Below are 12,225 nucleotides of genomic sequence, written 5' to 3'. Positions count from 1 at the left end.
GACCGGGGGGGCAGCACGCGCTCCCGCAGCAGCCGGGTGAGTCGCTGCCCCGAGCAGCGCGAACACCCTCGCGTCTGCCCCGTTCGCAGCCCTGCGGCACCACGGCCCCCACCGGGACACGGCGCCCCGGGAAGGCATCGCCACCACCGTCCGGCTGCGAGACAGCCACGGCGGCAACATCCCTGCCCACTTCTCCAGCCCCATTTTCTAACCCACCTTCCACACCAGGACACGGCGGCGCCGAGCGAAGCGCCAGCCGGAGCCCCTTACTCCTGTGCCACCACCAAACTCGTCGTCTCATCAGAGAATGAAATCAGGTTGGTTTGACAGGACCTACTTCTTTTCAACCACACTGACAGGCACAAATTTATATTCCCAGGCTCTAACTCTCCCATTAATTGAAGCTTGCATTAGTTTTTCCACCTGTTTGCCCAGGATTAATGTCAGGCTAATTGGACGTACTTGTCCAAGCCATCTCACTCACTCTGCTGCCTCTTGGTACAATGCGTTCTCCTCCCCCCCAACACCATCCTCCAGCTCTTTGGGATCAAGAGGGAAGCTCCCAGGGGAGTTGCTTCTGATTCCAGTTTCAACCCCCTTCTCCCCAAAACACCTTCGCGCAGGTCTCGGGGCCAGGCTGCCGCTGCACAGCCAGCACCCACCTGCGCTGTGCACCCGCACAGCTCCGGCCGCGGGCCTGCACGTCCCCCTCCAGTCCCACCATCTGCTGCACAGCTTCCAGCTCCTGGAGCCCTCATTTCCCAGTTTCTCTCTGCGACCACAAGAAACGATGATCCTCGTCTTTTACTGGCGATAGAAATCTGGTTTTGTGCGTGTGACGAGGGAGGTCTCGCTGCTCCGGGCAGGCGCCAGCCCTGCGGCCCCGATCCCCACACGAGGCAGCGAGGGCGGCTCCGGCCGGAGGCTGAGCCCGGGGGAGGCCGCGGAGGTGCAGGTGTCCCCACGGGACGGCCACGAGGGCAGCAGCATCCCCGGCGGCGCGGCCGGCACGTGGTGCAGCCCAGTCTGGCGCCCTGGAGGTTTTACGGTGCTGGTGCTTTGCTTGTGCCTTTTTTTCCCCCTTCAAAATCTTCTTCTTGAGCATTTAACAGGTAATTTGCATATTGCAGATTCATTTTTAAAAACAGTTTTAATGAAAGGGCTCCACTGCGTGTGTATCTGCGTGTGTCATCTGTCCAGGCTCACGCCATAAAAATCACCACCACTTGTGGAAAAGCTAATTAAAGGTAATCATGAAAAACCTCATTAGTCCTTATTTACATAAGTTACACAAAGAAATCTCCTAACCTTTAATCCTGGCCGTCACAACCCATTTAGCTATTCTCCCGCACGCTTAATTCAAAGGCAGCAGCACAGCCCCATCCGCGCGGCCCTCGGCCCCCCCAGCCCGGAGCAGACGGGCCGTTGGCTTCAGACCCGCCTGAAACGGCTCCGGGCCCGAGAGCGCGCGGCACCGAGGGCACAGCGGCAGGGGCAGCGATGCTGAGAGAGGAAAGAACAAGAAATAACCCCGAGGAAAACAAAGTTCCACTTCTCTGCACAGCTCTGTCATCTTCAGCACCAGCCTTGCCATCACCTTAATAACGTGCGACCGTGGCAGCGCCGGGGCTCGGCGCAGCAGCTGCTGAAGGTGACGGTCACAGTGCAAAGGTCCCCACGAGACCCCACGTGCCACGAGAGCTTCCACCCCTCCCCGGCAGGGCCCCGGCCTCCCGCGCTCCCGGTACAGAGACGCAGCTCAATTAGGACCTGTCGTGCCGTAAAAATATTGGAGCATTAAACGTATTAGATAAAACTCTTTCTGCTATTAAAGCAGATCATGTCCTGGAAATCTAAGCAGTAAGCCGTGCAATTTCACCCTGCGATAGGACTGGATTAAGTTCTTCCCACAAAAGCCTCTTATTGTATGAAAAAGACCATTAGCAACCTATGAAATCGATAGGGAACGCAGCCCTGGTGCTGTAAAACACCAGAATTAGCCGCAGCGCCGGCAGTAGCACCAATTAGGCTGGGGCCTCTTTCACAAACCCTCGCAGGAAGGAGCTTTCCTGAAATCAGGGGAGTTCTGCAGCCCTGCTGCGGGCGACAGGGACACGCCACGGCCCCGGGGGCTCTGCCCGGCCCGAGTGAGTGGCCACCGGGAGCCACCGGGCACACGGCAGCGGGATGGGGCAAGCGGTGGAGCTGGCGGACGGACGCCCACAGGCCGAGAGCCCTTCTCATCCTCCCTGACAGTCCTCAGGATGTTCAGCTTTTCTTGCTGCAAATTGGGCCGGGAGCTTCTACCCTCAGCGCCTCAGACTCCCACCTGCAAACTTCCCCCTCTGCTCCCGTGGCCGAGCTGGTTGCCCTGGTTGCCCCAGGCCCCGACGGCGTTAGCCATCGGGCTATTGCTGGCGCCCCCCCGGGCAAGGGCGTGAGGGCGAGGAGCCACACGGAGTCCCTGTCCCTTCCAAAGACACCGCGTTTATCTTACAGTGGCCCAGTCTTGGGCAGAGCTGGGTGAAATGCGTCAAAGCAACGCAGAATGTTGCAAACCTCATGAAAAAAAATTTTGACAAATGGGATTTTCCTCAATTTCTGCAAAGTAGGCTCGTTTCCTCTCAAGTCAGCGAGCACAGAAGCCGGTGTGGTAGGGACAGGCGTTACTCTGGCAAGCAGCTCCCGCCTTCCCTCTTGCCCCTGTGGCTCTGCAAACCCCTCTCAGCCCCCAGTCCCGATCCCGAGTGTCCAGGGACCTGCCCTGGGGAGGGCACCGGGAGGAGGCTGCGGCCACCACGCCCCAGCCCCCGGGTGAGCTGCACATCCCTGCGGGCTGCCCCAGGACTTGCACGGCTCGGGGTGACCGCGGCCCCGCCAGCGCTGACGGGCACAGCAGCATCGGTGCTCAGGAGACCGGGGTGGGCTTGGGAACGTGCCACCTTCAGCCATGGTCCCGGGCAGACAGATGGACACCCGGACCACGCCCGGGCAGCTGGCGGAGGGAGGACACGACCACCAGAGCCAGCCCCGGCACTGCCGGCACGACCCGCAGCCAAACCCACGAGCAATGGCAGAGACAACCGGACTGTCACATCCCAGGAGCTCCTCCGGTCCTCAGACTGACATCTGAGATTGTTGGCTGTAATTAGGATTAAAAAATGAAGTAAAAGAAGAAATAGAATTGAAAATGAACTTTTGGTAATTAAGAGCGCTGCTTTCCCCGCCCTGGCAGGGCTGGGGCCAGTGTCCCAGCGGTGCCCCTGCACGGCTCCGCTGGCATAACGGGGGGTGGCAGGAGGAGGCCCCTCGTGACTGTGCCCAGAGCCTCCAGCGCTGGTGACAAGTATTTAAATATTTAACGATCCCTTAAAGCGAGTGAGAAGCTCGAAGCTGAATCATCACAGAGAGTCAGACGCTGCGAAGGAGGGAACCAGAGGACAATCACGCGAGTGGCTCTTCGCGGGAGATGCGTCTCGGAGCAGCTGGCACGGAGACTCCCACTCCCGAGAACGCACCAACCCACCGGGCTCTGCCAGCGTGTTTGCACAGCAGTCATTTAATAGAAACCAATCATGCAAAACAGACACAGTATGAGTTTGGGGATTCATTTCCATATATTACTCTATTTATTGTATTCTCAGCCCCAGCCTGAACGTCAGTGGCAGCCGGAGAAAGTGCCAGTCTGGAGGAAGAGCCGGTGCCTGAGCCTGAGCGGAGACATCCCTGCTCTCTGGCTCGGGGTCTGCAAGTTCCACAGAAAGCGTCATCGCCCCCCCTGGGGCCTCCCAGACTCACCATTCCCCCACACCGGGCAGACTGGGAGGGAGCGGCGCTGGTGGGAAGGGGCCGGCCCCTGGGCTCCCTGCCAGCGTGAGCGAAGGCTTTGGAGGCAACGCCGGAGTCGGCCCCAGAGAGGGACGGAGGTTTGGAGCCGCAGAAAACTGAAGGCTGAGAAACGCTCCTTGGGCTTCACCGCTGCAGGAAGCAACAGCCCCGCGTGCCGTGACGCCTTCCCGGGGTCCTGCATCACGCCGGGACTGTGACCCGCCCCATGCGGAGGGCAGCCTGTCCAGCAGGAAGGAAAATCCTGCGGCCCCTCGGCAGCCACAGCCCGGCACCGGCTTCCCTGGGAGCGCTGTGCAACGGCTTCACCCCCACCTCTGCATTTACTCCCCCTCTCTTCCTGCAGCACCTTTTGGGCAACAGCCATTGCCCCCAGGGCCAGGACTTCGGGGTGAAGGCTACTGGAAAGGCTGGCTGGGATCGCGGGCTGGGAGCCCTCAGTGCCGCGGAGGGTCGGGTCTCGCTCATGCCCAGGGGCACGAAGCTGCACATCCCTTCGCCTTGCTCTGGGTGCCCATCACCGCGGTGCCGGGCCCGGGCCAACCGCCGCCCCCCGCAGCGCCGCAGGGCTCTGAGCCGTGGGGCGTCGCGCACCCCGACAGCTCCCGGTGCTCAGAAAACGCTGCTGCGGTGACACACCCCAGCCCCAAGGCCGGGCACGCGGGGACAGCTCGGCCCCACGTCCCGTCCTGGCACGCGGCTGCAGGGGCCGTGGCCTCCACCGGGAATTTCTAATGACCCCGCCAAGGGAAATTGTCCAAGTCCCTTGGATTTTTAAAACATCCAGTAACAGCAAGTGAGGGCGATACATTATTTAAAGGCTCCTCCACGGAAAGAAAATAATTTCAGCTTAGTTAGCTTTTTAGGACAGCCTAAGTAGAGAGCAGGGACAGCGGGGCTGCAGGCGGCAGGGCGGGCGGTGGAGCAGGACGATGGTGGAGCCTGCTCGGCCACGCCGGCACGAGGCACCGCGGGGCTGCCGGGCCCCGCCACCCCCAGGTGGCTTTTCCCGAGGCCCCCGAAGGCAGCGTGGGGCAGCCCCGGGTGGCGCGAGGAACCGGCGGTGACGGAGGGAGCCGGGCGGAACGGGCGCGTCGGCGCCGGGCGCTGATGGATTGGGTGTCAGCGGCTTTCATCCCGGGCCGTCAGCCACGCGAGCACCCGCATCTCATCTGTTAAACTAATGGATTGCTGGAGGTCATTCGGTAATAAGAAAGGGAGAGAAGGGTTATTAGTTTTTATCAGACATTAATTGGCCAAAATCGATTACTTACTTGGCGTTTGCAGTGTATTAGGGGTGTTTCCCCCCCAGAGTGCCCTGGCTGGGGGAGCAGAAGGCCGGCAGCGGCTCCACGGTGGCCACCACGGCACGGCCCGGGCACGGGCCCACAACCCCAGGCGCGGGGTGGCTCCGTCCCGGGTGGGCACCGGGGCAGAGGCCACCTCGGGCGGCTCCCGGCCACGTGCCCCTGTCCTGGGCTGCGGCACCGGGGAGGGACGGGGGGCACCCGGCGGGCGCCCGCGGGGCCCCGGGGCCGGGCCCAGCCCAGGGCAGCGCCCAGGAGCGGCTCCCGCAGCTGGATGTGGCAGAAATGATCCGGGAACCGCTCAGGTGATACCACATTTATCTAACAAGCTTCCAAATGAAAACTAGCATTTGGACTTATTGCATTCTGGCTCAAAATTTGATTACATTTTTCTACAGCTGTAAATCTGCCTTCCTTTCTGCAACATTATTATTAAAGCCAGTATTGAATTGGCGGTGTGATACGTAAAATTTCAATCCTGGCTTTGACATTCCAGGAAGTTAAAAACCAATTACAGTGTGTGCTTTGCCTCGGGACAGAATGAATCATTGAACACAGGCACTTCACCAAGAGAAATTAAAGGTTGAAGCAGCAACATGGGGAAGGTATTAAGTTAAAAATCAAAGGTCAATTAAAGTAAAACTGAGTCTATTTTATTTTTAATATTTTGCTTACATTTTCATTCCTTTCTGATGAACAAGGAGACAAAATAAACCTGCACTTTCATTTATTCACCAGGTAATAAATCTGGGCTGAAGTTGGTTTCAGGAGCTAAGAGGAAACAGTCAGGTGATAAAACTCCCAACCCAATAACCAGCATTAATCTCGCCGTAACGAAGCCGGCGCAGCCATGGGGCAGCCGCGCGCCCTCCCCGCGCCAGCGGCAGCTGCCGTGGGGCACCAAGGGTCCCGCCGAGCCTCTGCGGCCACACTCGCCGCAGATGCCCCCGTCACCGTCACCCCGAGCCCAGGAGGCCCCACTCGGCCCCAGAGCTCGGCCGGGACGGGCAGCACCGTCAGCAAAACACGTGCGAGAGGGTCGAGGTCGGCACTGAGGGGTGTGAAGAGCTACAAGCCGCCGGGGCGTGTGGGGAGGGCGGCAGCTGGTCTTGGCAAACCCAGGCGGCACGACGGCCCCTTCTGGTGCGCTGGGGGGGGACAGGGGGGAGGCCCCATGCACCCGTGGGGGACGCCCCTCGCTGCGGGTCCTGCGCAGAGGGAGCAGCGGGGGCGCGGGGCCGGGCGCAGCCTCACAGCTCGTGTCACACCACAACAGCGTCACACAACAGCGTCACACCACAACAGCGTCACACCTCGCACTCCCGGGTCCATGCTCGGCTCCAAGGGGCGCCCAGGGTGGGCTTTAAGCCCCGAAGCCCCAGCCCGCTCTCTTCCCAGCAGTGGGGGCTGCAACTCTCCATCCCACACATCTCGCAGCAGTGAGACCCCCCAGGCCAGCGCAGAGCAAGGCCTCTTCCAGCACCTGACCCACCGGCCGTGGGGCAGCCCCAGGCTGCCACCAGCGTGTCCCCAGGCTGCCACCAGTCCCAGCTGTGGCTCTGCCAGCTCCGGGCAGACCTGCTGCGGGCAGCCAGGCCCAGGCGCACTGCTCAGCCCCGCTGCACCTCCCCGAGCGACGGAGCCAGCACCGCTGGGGACCGGAGCTGCAGGCAGCGCGGGCAGCCCGGAGTCACAGACACTCCCCGCAGCAACGAGACACCCCTACACACACGATGCCCCCAGCACGGCGTGGGGAGAACAAGACGGGGGCAGCCCCGGGCAGGGATGGAGCAGCTCGGCCCCCCGGAGCTGCCCCCCACCCGCCGGGCAGCCCCCCGGGCCCAGCCCCGCTGCGGCAGCGCTCGGTGTGACCAGCCCCACCCTACAAAGTGCTTCATAAATAAATGAAGCAGCCGCCTCGCGCGCTCCTCGGAGCAGAGGGAGCCCCGGGAGATGAGATCACAGCCCATAAACTCATCCAGCGCGGGAGTGAATCAGCAGCACCCCCCCGCTCCAAACCAGGCACGAAAGGGGCTGCGGTTCGCTGGGCCTGGGCCCCCAGGGGCAGGATGGGTGCTGGCACGGCACAGGACCCCACCACGGCAGATATTTACCGACGTCACAGCGCAGCGAGCGGGGACGCCCGTCCTCCCCTGAGCTGTGGCAGAAGCTGTTGACCCCTCCTGTAAAACAAAAGATAAGTTGCACTTTCCGTTTTCTGCAGCAGTACGTCATCTGCAGATGCCTTTCACACGTGGACTTTAACAGATAATCCATACCCTTGAAGTGGAGTATATCATCTGCTCGTTACCAATGATAAATCATTTGCAAAATATTAAAATGCTTAAAGACTGTCATATGGGCTTCATGAATTGCTTTGCAACACACACACACTTCTGCCTATTAAAGGAGAAAATGTATTCATCGCGGACCCAGGCAGAGCCATCAAACTCTGCTTTATTTACAGGCTGGAGTACAAAGCTATCGGAGAGGCGCAGCGGTGGAGGGAGAACCACCTCCCGGGCCCGCCATTACCGCCCTTCTAGATAATCTGACCCCGGCTATGGAAACTCATTAAGGTCGTTAGGAAAGGCGGCAGTTCTCCAGGGAGCCGGCTGCTTCTAGATTAAAAAAGGGAGCAAGAGCGCGTGCGAGCGCTGCTAACCGTGCGGTTTATTCACATCTATACAAGTGCGCTAACCGCAGGGAAAGAGTAATCTAATATATTCTCAGACAATTTAAACTCATTTCAATAAAAAAAGAATTAGATGGAAGCGAATGGCAGGGAGAGCAGCTGTTCCAGCGCTGGTGACACACAGAACAAGCCGGTAGGGCCGCGTGGCAGCTTCCAGCCAGCCGCGGGCTGGGGGGGAGGGCACGGGCGGGCCGGGGTACCGGGGTGCCCCGGGGCAGCGGCTGGGCTGCCACCGCCAGGTGCCACTGTGCCACCTGCCCCGGGGACCCGCAGGGACACACCAGCCGGACAAGGAGCCACAGAGATCCACGACCAGCCACGACCCGCGCAGCCACCAGTGCTCACCGACGGAGGGGAGCGGCGAAGGGCCCGGGGGGGCCGGAGCATGAGGGAAGGGGCTCGGAGGCTTCCCAGCATCAAAGCCCCCTCCTACAGCAGCACCCCAGCCCCGACCGTGCCCGCTGGCCACCAGCTCTTTGTCATCCCCAGCAAGGAGCCCAAGCTCCAGGCAGGGGCCGGCAGCCGGAGGCGCGTCGGGGATCCGGGTCCTGGGGCACCCGGGGGCAGGACACCCCGGGCGGACCCTCAGCCACCTCGGCAAGGGCCAGGGCAGACGCCCGGGTTATCCCCCACCAGGGGCTCTGCGAGCGCTCTGGCTTGTTTGGTAAATAACGACTTTGTTATAAATATTCCATAAGCCCAGGAACTGCAGTGCATTAAAAAATGATAAGGTCCCTGCTTCCCAAGCAGCCACTCCTCTGCACCGGGCCTGGAAGAAGTGTTTAAAATCAGATGTCAGCTAGGGCCGACAGAGGAATTTGTTGTGGGGCTGATGAATAGTTTGAGAAATATTCAATACCTTCAGGAAGGATCAATTTATCACAGTTTGGCTCAGACCGAGGGGAAACATACAGCCATCCACACTGCATTCATGTATTCAGAAATGCAGGTCATTATGTTAGACATGCAGTTTCTTATTATTTTTTCACCGGATGAAACTAATGTGGAAAAAGGGCCATGCGGTGCCTTGACAAATCACTCCAGCAGCCAACGCTGAGCGCGTTTCCCCCGTTTAAACATCTCCAGAAGAGGCAGCAGGACCCGCACCAGCCCAGCGGGCGCCTCGGAAGGGGCCTCACCCCGCCACCAAACCCCGGCACCCGCAAAACCTCTGCTCCGGGGCAGCGGCCGCGCTCCGCTCCCCGGCTCGGCGCCACGGCGCAGACCCTGGGGTGCCGCTCGGCCCCTCGCAGCAGCTCTCGGATCTCGCCAGGCTCTTCTCTCCCTACGACAAAAGCCTGTGCCCGAGTGTCCCCCGTGGACGCAAAGGGCGATTTCATCAGTGACCCAGCCCCAGGGCCCGCAGCTGCCCCAGAGAACCCCCCAGTAAAAGCTGCGAGAGCGTCCGCCGGGCAGGCGAGGTTTGGGGAGCGCTCTCAGGCCTTCCTCCCGGCCTCAGAGCTTTCAATTAGGTACATACGTATTTATGAAATATTATGACAATTGAAAGCCCGTTAAGTGTTACAGTAAAAATCCCTACGTGCAAAATGACCGGGGCATCCGCACGGCCTTAACTGCTAAATCCATTTGGTAATCAGGTTAGGCTGCCAGGGAGAGGCTGGTGTCAGCGTTTTTATTAAAAGCTGGGTTTTTGCTATAAGAGGTACTAGTTTTATGTTACCATAAATTGTCAACAGTTGGTCAGATCCCCACAGAAAAAGGATCGATACCCAGCAGAGGGGAAAAAGTGCTGAGAAAGGAAAAGCGATACTCTAATTAGAACAAAATTTAAGAGTCCAGGGGTATGGATGACAGTGCCTAATATGTTATAATTTATTGACAGTCTCCCAAGATTGGGTTTTGTTCTGGCTCTCAGAGGCAGCCAGGTGTTCATAAATATCCCAACAGACAGCAGCTGCCTGCGGGCAGGGAGCGGGCAGCTCCTCGCACATCCACCCCCCGCGCCCTCGGCCCGTCCTCGCGTGTGCAGCCGCCATGGGTGGGGGTCTCCAGCCCAACACGGGGCTTTCGCAGCTCCACGTGTCTGCAGGTGGGCTGGGGGGGCCGCTGGTGCCCCCCAGGGCGGTGGCCAACGAGCTGCAGCCCCACGGGACAGGCACTTGCCAGCCCCAGGACCCGGCCCCCGGGGTACAGGGACGAGAGGGAAAGGCCGGACCCCCCCGGCCCACACTCCCCGGGTGTCAGAAGGCAGCAGTGACCTAATCCCGGCTTAGCACAGCGGTAATCCCGGCCGAGGACCTCAACATCTGCGGGCTCCAGCTCTGCGCCCAGGCCCAGCCTCCCCTGCTGACCCAGATTTAATAACCACTCGAGACCGAACCCGCCCTCGCTTAATTTCCCAGCGCATGAAGCACCTGCCCTCAGACCCTCGTAAACAAGGAGGCAATGAAATTTAATCACTCGAAGATCAAAGTTCTCAAGTGTTTTCCAATTGTCCTCTCGCCACCCTCCCAGCTAGGCTCAGGGAACTGCAACGTGCTCTCTATTTAATAAGTGGCCATAAAAACCCGGCTGGATTGGAGAAATATTGGCAAATATAATAAACAAAAATATATTAACTCTAATTCTGCGAAGCCTTTGGCTATATTAATATCTCTTTAATGTAATCACCTATAAATAAGTGATGACCCTATGATTTAATATGACATCTGTCATCCCCATTTCCATACAAGACACAAAGCAATTACTCTCTCTGGTGTGAATAAAAGGATGGGAACCCTACGTGTGACGGCCCCGCGCAGCCACCGGCTCCCGCACGGGGGGCTCGGCTCCGGGTGGCCGTTCCCACCGGGATGGACACAAACGGGGACCGGGGCTGGGCGGGTGGAGCCCACACACGCCCTCAGGTCCCGGGGCCACGCTGGGGCAGCACAGCCCGGCCTCTGGTAAACCGGCCAACTTCAGCATTTCTGTAACTGCAGCTGGAGATCGGAACGGCCGGTGACACGGCTGTGATGTGGGGACCAAGGGGGTGCACGGAGCCACCATGCGCTGCTGGGACCCCAGGCTCGGGCAGCTCCAGGGGCCTCCGGGGCAAAGCTGCCCCTTCCCGTTCTTTTCCAGAGAGCTGGAGATGACCAACGCACCCTGCGGCGCGGTGCAGCCTCCCGCTGTCCCCGGGGCTGCAGAGGTGATGAGGCGACGGCAGGCACCGAGGCTGGGCTGAGGCTCCTCGCCACACCACGAGGACCCTGCAGAGCCGCCTGACCCCAGAACCGGCCAGAATGAAGCCAAAGAGACTCGCCTCCTTCTCCCCACCCCCCGCCGACTCCTGGAGATCAGCCCCGGGAACAGCCAAGAACCCCAGGGAAGGGGCAATGCCAGGCCCTCGCACCCCAGACCCCCCAGAGCTGACCCTGAGCGGGACCACCGGGGCAGAGGCTCCGCAATGAGTCGGCAGCGCGAGCCAGCTGGCCACAGCCCCCGGGAGAGCCCCGCGGGCAGCCAGGGCTGCCTCGCCTCGGCTGTGCTTGGGCACGTATGCGACACTGCACCTCAGAGTGGGAAGATAAAAATACACACGCAGGAGGGAGGAGAGAGGAAAAAAAAAAAACCCAAACCCTTAAGAATCACAAATTGCATCGAAAGGCAAGTTTGTGGAGCACGAGCACCAGCCCCTACCACGCCGATCTGACAGCTCACTCAAGCAGGAGGATCAGAGGCCCCAGTGGAAACGCCCCCGGGCAGCTCCAACCACGTCATCTTCCATTTTTCCCTCCTGTTCCTCAGCCGAGGTGACGCGCTGAGTTGCCAAAGCGTTTCACAGCCCCTTCCCCTTCCAGAGCAGGGCCCGGGCGACCAGCAGCCACAGGGCTGGTGGCCCAGCTGTGCCCACAGCGGGGCAGCTCACCCAGCCCACGGGGTCACCTGCAGACGACGCAGCCACGGAGAGAGATCGTCCCTTCAGCCCGTCTTCCTCCCACCTCGCTCCATCCTCCTCGCTGGGCCGAGGCGGGGGCCGGAGCAGCCCCTCCGCATTCCCAGGCTGCCCTCCACGGCCGCAGAGCCGCTGCGCACACCCTGCCAAAGGAAAAGCAGGGCTGGGTTAGGAGCGAGCTAGGGGAGCACACGTTAAACTCTGTTACTCGCACACAGTTCAAGCCTCTGTTCAGCGAAGAACCATTAAAAAAAGCCCAAATAAACCAAACCTCGGGCAGCAGAGCGGCGCGGCCAGGGCCAGGCTGGAGCAGGGCCAGCACTGGCACCGCACGGGAGGGGACACGGGGACGCTGCCACCAGAGCCTTGGGTCCACCACGGCGAGGGGGCCACGGGGCCGGGGAGCCGTGATCAGAGACCACGGGCAGAAGGGAGCCGGGGCAGGCCTGAGCTTTCCGCTGGGCTTCAGGGGCAGGGAC

At 60.5% G+C, this 12,225-nt stretch overlaps 1 protein-coding gene across 2 annotated transcripts in view; it reads right to left on the bottom strand.

Moving 5' to 3' along the window:
• Positions 1-7,201: 7,201 nt before the first annotated feature.
• Positions 7,202-12,225, bottom strand: part of USP31 (ubiquitin specific peptidase 31) — a 39,051-nt gene continuing 34,027 nt past the window's right edge. Inside the window, exons 17-18 of one of the 2 annotated variants that reach the window (XR_012634576.1) lie at positions 11,737-11,889; positions 7,202-7,336 (exon numbers count right to left, since the gene is read on the bottom strand). The gene's annotated coding sequence lies outside the window, so the exon portion shown is untranslated. Of the gene's footprint in view, positions 7,337-11,734; positions 11,890-12,225 lie in introns of those variants that run through there. The other variant, XM_074918833.1, reaches the window with a different exon arrangement.

Source organism: Athene noctua, chromosome 15 (assembly GCF_965140245.1).
Source record: "Athene noctua chromosome 15, bAthNoc1.hap1.1, whole genome shotgun sequence".
Classification (NCBI taxonomy): domain Eukaryota; kingdom Metazoa; phylum Chordata; class Aves; order Strigiformes; family Strigidae; genus Athene; species Athene noctua.
The sequence above is the reverse complement of the archived record's forward strand: the minus strand, read 5'-3'. Positions and strand labels throughout refer to the sequence as shown.